Source organism: Microtus oregoni, unplaced genomic scaffold (genome assembly GCF_018167655.1).
Source record: "Microtus oregoni isolate MIOR12 unplaced genomic scaffold, Mior012 000042F_ref0000377, whole genome shotgun sequence".
In the NCBI taxonomy this organism is placed as follows: domain Eukaryota; kingdom Metazoa; phylum Chordata; class Mammalia; order Rodentia; family Cricetidae; genus Microtus; species Microtus oregoni.
The window spans coordinates 2037486-2046160 of NW_024543209.1; the positions used below are offsets into that span (position 1 = coordinate 2037486).

Below are 8675 nucleotides of genomic sequence, written 5' to 3' on the forward strand. Positions count from 1 at the left end.
TTGTGAACTTTATCAGAAAACAGCATCACAACTAGAATCTAAATAGATTGAAAGTCAGGAACTTGGGTCTTGTCATGTTATCTTGGGTAGGAGGAATGAAGAAGCTAGGCTTACATTGTCCGTGGCTATGCCACTAGAATTCCTCGCCCAGGGAAGGGGAGACAGTTTAACGGATAAAGTGCTTACCCTGCAAGCATGAGACCCCAAGCCCAAGTCTGTCCAGGACCTATGTCAAAAAGTCCAGAGACGGTACGGGGCAGATGGGTCCCTGAGGCTCCCTGCCCATCCAGCCTAGCCTAGTAGGTAAGTTCCAGGCCAGTGAGAGACCCCATCTCAAACACGAGACAAATAGTGCTTAAGGGACAATATCCGAGGTTGTTCTTTGTCTTCCATATTTTCATACTCAAGTGAACATGTACCCTTGCACACACATACATACACACACACACACACACACACACACACACACACACGGCGGGGAGGGGTTCACAGTAACTCTTAAGACACATAGGAAAGATCTCCAGAACATCATTCTTGGTAAAGGGAAACCATGGCAAACAACTTACATGCCTGTCAGCTGGACAAGGACCATAGAGATTAGAGAATATTTCTCAAAGATCATAACAATGACTTTCATGGGGCAATGCAGATCATTCTTAAAAATGTAATGGTGAGTTTTCAGATAATGAGATTTATCAGGGCATGCTGGCACACACCTGCAAACCCAGTACTTGGGAGGCAAAGGTAGGCAAGGCCAATCTCAACTGTATAGGAAGTACAGGCCACCCTAGGTTATCTGAGAAGCGATCTCAAAAACAAACACACAAACAAGGAAAAAAAATGGAAGAAACCAAATGAACAAACAAAATGTGATAGAGGAAAAAAGGTGAGATTATATATACCCTTCAAGTAGAGGGGAAATCTACTAAGATCTAGATGATGGTCATTTAGGATCTCATACACACGCTATAAAATTGCTTCACAATTAAATCAGGATGATTAACATGACATTCAAGGTTGGGCGGAGCTGGGGAGCAGCACAGGAAGGGAAGGCAAAGAGCTGAACAAGCCAGGCGGCAGCCTAGTTCACTCACCAAAGGCCTCTATTCTCTTTAGCAGCCTGTTTGAGATTTATATAGCATTCAAAACACACACACACACATACTTAGAAGTGTCCAGTTCAATTATTTTTTAAAAAAATTCACGGATTTGTGAAACTGTCACTGATTTCCGAACCTTTCCATCAGTTCAGAAAGGGCTCAGGGGCCATGGAGAAAAGGAGGGAAAGATTGTAAGGAGCAAAAAGATTGTAAGGGAGTGGGGCGGTTGCTGTGAAACAGAGCCTCTGGACAGGATAGGACCACTGTACTCATGATCTCCCAGCAGCCATGATGATCAAGACAGTCTTTGTTCTAGCATGGTGGGGGCCGGGCCCTTAACAGCCCCTATGCCTAACTGAGGAGTTAATGACAGTGGATGGCTTCTAGGGGAGGGAGGGTAAGTTTTCTTTAAGGATATGGGCCCTGGTTGGTTGACAATGCTGCAGTGGATAGACCTACACCGTGAGTACAAGGAGAGCACAACTTGGACTCAGTGGACTATTAAAAAAAAAGACACAAAGTTAGGAAAGGGTAGAGGGTGGGGTGGATACGGGAGGAGTTAGGGGCGGGAGTGGGAGATGAGTGTGGTAAAATACATGGCATGCATGTAAAAAATTCTAAAAAAAATAATAAAATTATTGTATTTAAAAGTTAATAAAGAAGTAGGGTGGTGATGGCACACATATTTAATCCCAACATTTGGGAAGCAGAGTCAGGTGGATCTCTGAGTTCAAGGCCTACCTGGTCTACAGAGTGAGTGCCAACACAGCCAAGGCTACACAGAGAAACCCAGCCTTAAAAAACTAATAAAAATAAAATTAAAACAAAGAAAAAAAAAAACCTCATACCTTTTTCACCTCTCCCATCCTAACAGAGAACTGATCCGTTGGTAAAGTATTACTCAGCAGTAAAAAACAAGGACTTCTTGAATTTTGCATACAAATGGATGGAAATAGAAAACACTATCCTGAGTGAGGTAAGCCAGACCCAAAAAGAGGAACATGGGATGTACTCACTCATATTTGGTTTCTAGCCATAAATAAAGGACATTGAGCCTATAATTCATGTTCCTAGAGAAGCTAAATAAGGTGAATCCAAAGACAAACACATAGGCATCCTCAGGAATATTAACCTTCATCAGGCGATGAAAGGAGACAGAGACAGAGACCCACACGGGAGCACCGGACAGAAATCTCAAGGTCCAAATCAGGAGCAGAAGGAGACGGAGCACGAGCAAGGAACTCAGGACCACGAGGGGTACACCCACACACTAAGACAATGGGGATGTTCTATTGGGATCTCACCAAGGCCAGCTGGCCTAGGCCTGAAAAAGCATGGGATAAATCCAGACTAGCTGAACATAGCGGACAATGAGGAATACTGAGAACTCAAGAACAATTGCAGTGGGTTTTTGATCCTACTGCACGTACTGGCTTTGTGGGAGCCTAGGCAGTTTGAATGCTCACCTTAGGAGACCTGGATAGAGGTGGGCAGTCCTTGGGCTTCCCACAGGTCAGGGAACCCTGATTGCTCTTCGAGCAGATGAGGGGGGGGGGGACTTGATCGGGGGAGGGGGAGGGAAATGGGAAGCGGTTGTGGGGACGAGGCAGAAATTCTTAATAAATAAATAAATTAAAATAAAAAAATAAAAAAAAAAAAAAAAAAAAAAAAAAAAAAGATTTCTTAGAAACATTTTTCTAGGAATGGATTCATGCAATATGTGGTCTTTTGGGCCTGGCTTCTTTCACTTAGCAAGACGCTACCGAGGTTCACACAAGTAGCATGTTTCATACAGTAGTGCACCTCTTTCTGTGTGCACACACATGTGCTAGTATGTGAGGAAGACAGAGGTAAAGGTTAGATGTCTTCCTCAGTCTTTCACGGACTCTGCTTCCCCAGTGCTGGCATTACAGGCACAAGCCACTGCAGCAAGCTTTTATGTGAGGGCTGGGGGCTCAAACTCGGGTCTTTAGGGCTGAGTCCCAAGCCATTTCCCCAGCCCTGCCTTCCTTTTAATAATATCTCATTGTACAGATAGATCATATTTTCCTGTCCACTTATCAGCAGATGGGCATTTTTTTTTGTGTTTCTGCCTCTTAGCTGTTACCATGAGTGCATCTATGAACCTGTGTGTAGTTTTGTTGTTCCTTTTTAAAATTTATTTTTATGTGCAGCACTGGGATTTGAACCCAAGGCCTCACTCATGATACACACATGCTCTTCCACTGAGCTATACTGCTAACTCTAAGTATATGTTTCTTTTTCATGGCTATGCTTGCATTTCTCTTGAATATAGACTTATTATAGTGGAATTTCGAGGTCATACAGCAACTCTGTTTAACTCAAGGGACCACAGTTTTCAAATTAAACATCATTTTATATTTCCATCAGCAATTTCTTCACGCTTTCACCAACACTTGGGATTATCTGATTTTTTTTTTTTAAATTACAGTCACAGTAGTGAGTATAACATGAAATCTCATTGTGGTTTTGGCTTGCAATTACCTGGTGGATAATGATGTTGGGCATCTTTTTATGGCTTTAATGGTCATTTATAATCTTCTTTGGCCTATTTTACAATAGGCCTTCTTTTTATTAGTAAATTAGAAAGGCTTTTTTATATAATGTACAACTAAATCCCTAATCAGATATGCGATCTTAGAGATATGTATTTATGGTTTTATTTTTGCTTTTGTTCTGTTTTGGTTTTTCGAGACAGGGTTTCTCTGTAGCTTTGGAGCCTGTCCCAGAACAAGTTCTTATAGACCAGGCTGGTCTCGAACTCACAGAGATCCACCTGCCTCTGCCTCCCGAGTGCTGGGATTAAAGGTGTGCACCACCACTGCCGGGAAATATTTCTGTTTTGAGAGTTATTTTTTCATAACTCTCTCGTTTCCAAGTCCTACTTGTAAACTTGGCAATACGTTCATGACTACTTTAAGTAGAATAGTTATAACTTACATAGACTTGGCATATTCTGGTGTATAATCGATGAATTAAGATTGAAATTAAGAATTATCTTCATAATAAAGATATCTGTTAGGAGATACACAAAGCAACATGTCTAAAATAAAACATCGCGTCTAAAAGAAGCTAATGTTGTTCTTGTGAGTATTTAATTTCTGGGCATAATTCAAGCAGTTGGAGACTCAGGTTATCTATCAGTCTCTAACCCAAGGTGGGAAGAAGCTGTCTACTGTCAGGAGAAAAAAATCTGCTTATTCCCTCCCATGTCCTTCATCCCTATAAATGAAGAATGATGTGTGTGTGTGTGTGTGTGTGTGTTAGCAGGAATAATTGTTACTGGTGAAAACTAAACTGTAAACTTCAGTATCTGTCAATACAATGAAACTTGGTAGTACCATTCCATGCCATAGTCTCCTTGGCCGCTTTTTTAAAAAATTTATTTCATGCTTATGAAAGTGTTTTATCCATACATCTGGCTGTGTACCATGTGTGTGTCTGTGCCTGTAGAAGCCTGAAGAGGGTTATGAGCTGCCATATGGGTGCTGGGAACCGAACCCAGGTCCTGTGGGAGAGTAGCCAATGCTCTTAACTGCTGAACTATCTTTCCCACCCCACCCCTCCTGGGTCACTTCTGACTTACATCTGAGGAGTTACTCAACAGACGACACGGGTTGCAAAGTCTCCAATTTCCCAGATCTTCGGCCAGGAAGTATAGCAAATCCCACACCTGGTCCTATCAACAAGCCAAACAACGTCCTTCTCAGTGACAAGTGGAGAAAACCTCACTCCCTGCTTGTGAGACTGGTTGGCAATTGTCACGGTTTCTCACAGTCTCTTCATCCTGTGTCATCACTTGACCCTAATTTTATTAAGGATTTTCAGATTTGAGGATTCATGGAGAAATAAGTCTTCTATTGGAAAAAAAAAAAGCGCAGTCTTGTCCTAGCTTCAAGCTACCGATTTAATTATTTCTGCCAGCTTTTGGAGATCTCAGTACGAGCCATGCGCTCTCTAACATGCAGAGCTCACAGAACTATAGAACCCCTCCCTGCCCTTTGCAGGCCTGCATTCTAATCAAACCCCAGCACACGGAAACCACTCCAAAATGGTAGCACCACTGCCCCTTACACCACGTGGTCCCAGCTACGCCAGCAAGACTTCTGAGGCAAGTTTCCGAAATTAAAATTTATCTAGCCAGGTGTAGAGGCTCACATCAGGAATCCAGCACTCAGAAGACTGGAGCAGGGGGATTGTGACTTTGAGGTCAGCCTGGACCAATGGGGAGTTCCTGGCCAGTCTAGGTCCAGAGTGAGATTCTGCCTCACAGAAAGCAAAGGTGTTGATGTGTACCTGTAATCTCAACACTAAAGAGGCTGAATGAAGTAGGAGGATTATTGGTAGGAGTCTGAGGTCAGGCTGGAGTTTTATAATGAGGCTCTGTCCACCCACAAGCCAACCAGCCGCACAAACAAATGAAATTGACATGGGCAGTAAATGCCAGTGCTTGCCAGCAATTCTGATAAACTAAGTTTTATCCCAAGTTTTCTGGGCTTCTGAATTCTGCTGACTACATAGGCAAAAGCCCCCTTATCTTGCCTGCTCAATATTCGCCACCACTTGGCCTTTTTGGACCTAATTCTAAATAACACTTCCTGAACATCCTAAAAACACAGACTCACTCAAAGGACGCATGGATTCCGATATTGCCAACGCACAGCCTCTTTGTGGTGCTGATGAGAATAAATATTCTCATGTGCATAGCCGACCAACAGCCTAAGTGATGACAAGATTGCTGATGTCACAAACAAGCCCCTTTGGGGGCAGTCAGGGAGCAGCTGCAGGGTACCATTTTCAGAGCGGTCCCTTCAAAGCCTTAGTTGCGTTTGCATTTTTTAGAAGTGACTCATGGTCTCAAGTCAGGTTCCGCAGAGAAGCCAGGTTTCTTCCCTTCCAGCACTTTCGAATAGAGGTGGTATTGGCAAGAACCATCTCAATGAAACCCACCCAGGAACCAGTGAGAGGTTCAGAGTAGGGCAGTGGAGACCCCTCGAAGTTAGACCACCCCAGGGTGAGGTGGCTGTCGACCGGCAGGCTATGGGTGACCCTACAGCCGGGAACTCGCGGTCCTCAGCGCCAGGGGAGCAGCTAGAGCGTTGGGTTGCACTGACCCAGATGAGGACCGCCCGGGCACCGGGTCCCGGAATCCCAGGTCCTCGTGTCCCCAGTCCTCACATCTGGGTGGCCTCAGATCCCTGAGCCCGCGTCGCCTTTCTTCCCGTCGTCCTGGCCATCCCCCCCCCTCCCCCCCCCCCACACACACACCCGGAGAGCGCAACTTGCGAGCGCCCGCCAGGAGCCTAGGCAAGCCCACCACCCCCCTCCCAATTTCCCCAGGTTCCCCGCGCGTTCCAGCCTGACCTGCTGTGGAGCCCAGGTTCCGGCTTCGGTGATGCAAAGCTGGCTTCGGTCACTCGCGCGCCCTCGTCCCGCAGGCCCTGCGCTGCCTCAGCCTCCCCCCCTTGCACGGGAGCCCGAGCCGGTCACGCTGCTCGCGGGGAGAGTCGCCCGCGGCTTCCGGCAGCTCCAAATACAGACGCGCGCGGGAGGGGCCGGGAGCGCCCAGCTGAGGGCGGGGGAGGCAACGAAGGGAGCAGAGAAGGAGGCGCAGATGGGCTGTGGGAGAAGAGAGATGGCAGGGCAGAGGCGATGACCAGTACAAGCAGGAAATTCCTTCGTTTCCTCCAGGTTTGCAAAGAGGTCTGGAAAGGTCTAGTGGCTACTGGCTGGGGGGTGATACACAATGACCCTGGCAAAGAGAGGGATAATGAGGTAAACTCGAATGTCCTTCAGCTCGAGGTAAAGGATAAAGGGCTACAGACACATTTGATAGACTGTAGATTCAGGGCAATTGATACTTCCTTACAATGTTGTTCAATAGTAACTTTAAAATAATATACCAACTTTAAAAAGTCATCTGATTATTTAGGAACAAATATAACCCCAGCCATCCTACTTCCGCAGCTGTTTATTTGTAGACAATGCCCCTTCCTCTATGTATATGGTCCACACTTACAGACCTGGGAATTTTTCTCTCTGGTTAGCATAATCAGTTAGAAAGGAATGATTTTCAATTTCCTTTTTTTTTTCTATTTTTGGAGGGGGGGTGTTACAGAGTTTATTTAGTGGATATTGGGAAGGGTATAAGGGTAACGTGTTTTGAGGCAAAGAGAGAGGGGAAACAGAGAAGAAAGGAAGGGGGAGGGGAGTCAGAGACTGCCTCTTCAGAAAAAGGACAGTCTGGAATACTGGGCATGAATCTCTTCATTGAACGAATGAGGGGTTTTTGTTTAACTTTTGAGACAGTGTCTCAGTGCGTAGCCCTCACAGACCTGGGACTTACTATGTAAACCAAGCTGTTCTCAAACTCACAGACATCCTTCTACCTCTGCCTCTTGAGTGCTGGGATTAAAGTGTGCACCACCACTGACAAGGTCTGGAGATATTTAAGACTACTGTGTAAAATGGCATAGCATTTGCATACTGCTGGAACCTTCCTGAGTGCTGATCAAGTCCAGGTGACTCACAGTCCCCAATACAATAGAAATGCCATGTAAGCAGTCATTGTAATGTACTGTCTGGGGGGGCAGCAAAGACAATGATTGAAGCTGTTCAACTCCACCTCTAATATCTTAAATCCACGGTTGGTTGACTCCACGGATGGAAGCTCCATGGATGCAGAGGCCTACCTGCTGGATTTTATATTAGACTATGATGTACCGTGGAGTATAAAATGAAGGCATAGTTCTGTCATTGAATTTGTAATGTAACGGAAAGATGGAAGACTGTGGATGTAGCCACAGAATGAGAAGATGGTGAGGAATGTCCAAAATATTCACAGAGCTCCTGGAAGGAGAGATGAGAGGAGACAGATGGGTCCAGAGGGCCCGGGGTGTTTTCTAGCATAAGTGGAAGGTGGGATTTTAGGCAGAAGAAAAAACAGAAGAGAGAATGGCCTCAGAGCTTAGGAGGTTGAGACAGGAAGATGGCGCCAAGTTCAAACCAGCCTGGGCTACATAGTTAGAGGCCTCCCTAGGCTGATGGTGCAAGATTCTGTCTCAGTGCCTGAGAGGGGTTGGGGAGAGAAATGGAGAAGAGGAAGCAGGAGGGTAGATAAGGCCATAAAGGAAGCTGGATTAGAGGACTGTCACATGGAAGGAGGCCTTCAATTCTACCCCAAGACATTAAACCCTCAGTAGTAGACACTGGGAGACTGCTAACGACTTTTAAAAGCAGAGTTGATATAGCAATGGCCAATCCGTGGTGATTCACAGGACCAGAAAGAAAAGCAGCCTGCAGGAGCATCTTTACCATGCTTCCCACTTAGTCCCACCAACCGTAAGACCCATGCGTGGTGTGTCTCCAAGGGACAGACATCCCAAGAGTCTTTTCATTACTCTCTAAAATGATGGCCCACATTTTTCCAACCAGTCCTGCAGAGTCCAAGGAATCAGAGGTGACATTTTCTGTGTTCAAGGCTGTGTCCACAGAAGCATCACTGAGTCCTCTTCGTGGATAATGTTCTTGGTCAGAATATGAAAGTGGGTGGAG

At 45.5% G+C, this 8675-nt stretch overlaps 1 protein-coding gene across 2 annotated transcripts in view; it reads right to left on the reverse strand.

Moving 5' to 3' along the window:
• The window catches only part of Cap2 (cyclase associated actin cytoskeleton regulatory protein 2), a 138849-nt gene extending 132193 nt beyond the window's left edge, over positions 1–6656 (reverse strand). Inside the window, exons 1-2 of one of the 2 annotated variants that reach the window (XM_041633002.1) lie at positions 6486–6656; positions 4708–4800 (exon numbers count right to left, since the gene is read on the reverse strand). The gene's annotated coding sequence lies outside the window, so the exon portion shown is untranslated. The remainder of the gene's footprint in view (positions 1–4707; positions 4801–6485) is intronic. The other variant, XM_041633001.1, reaches the window with a different exon arrangement.
• Positions 6657–8675: the final 2019 nt, after the last annotated feature.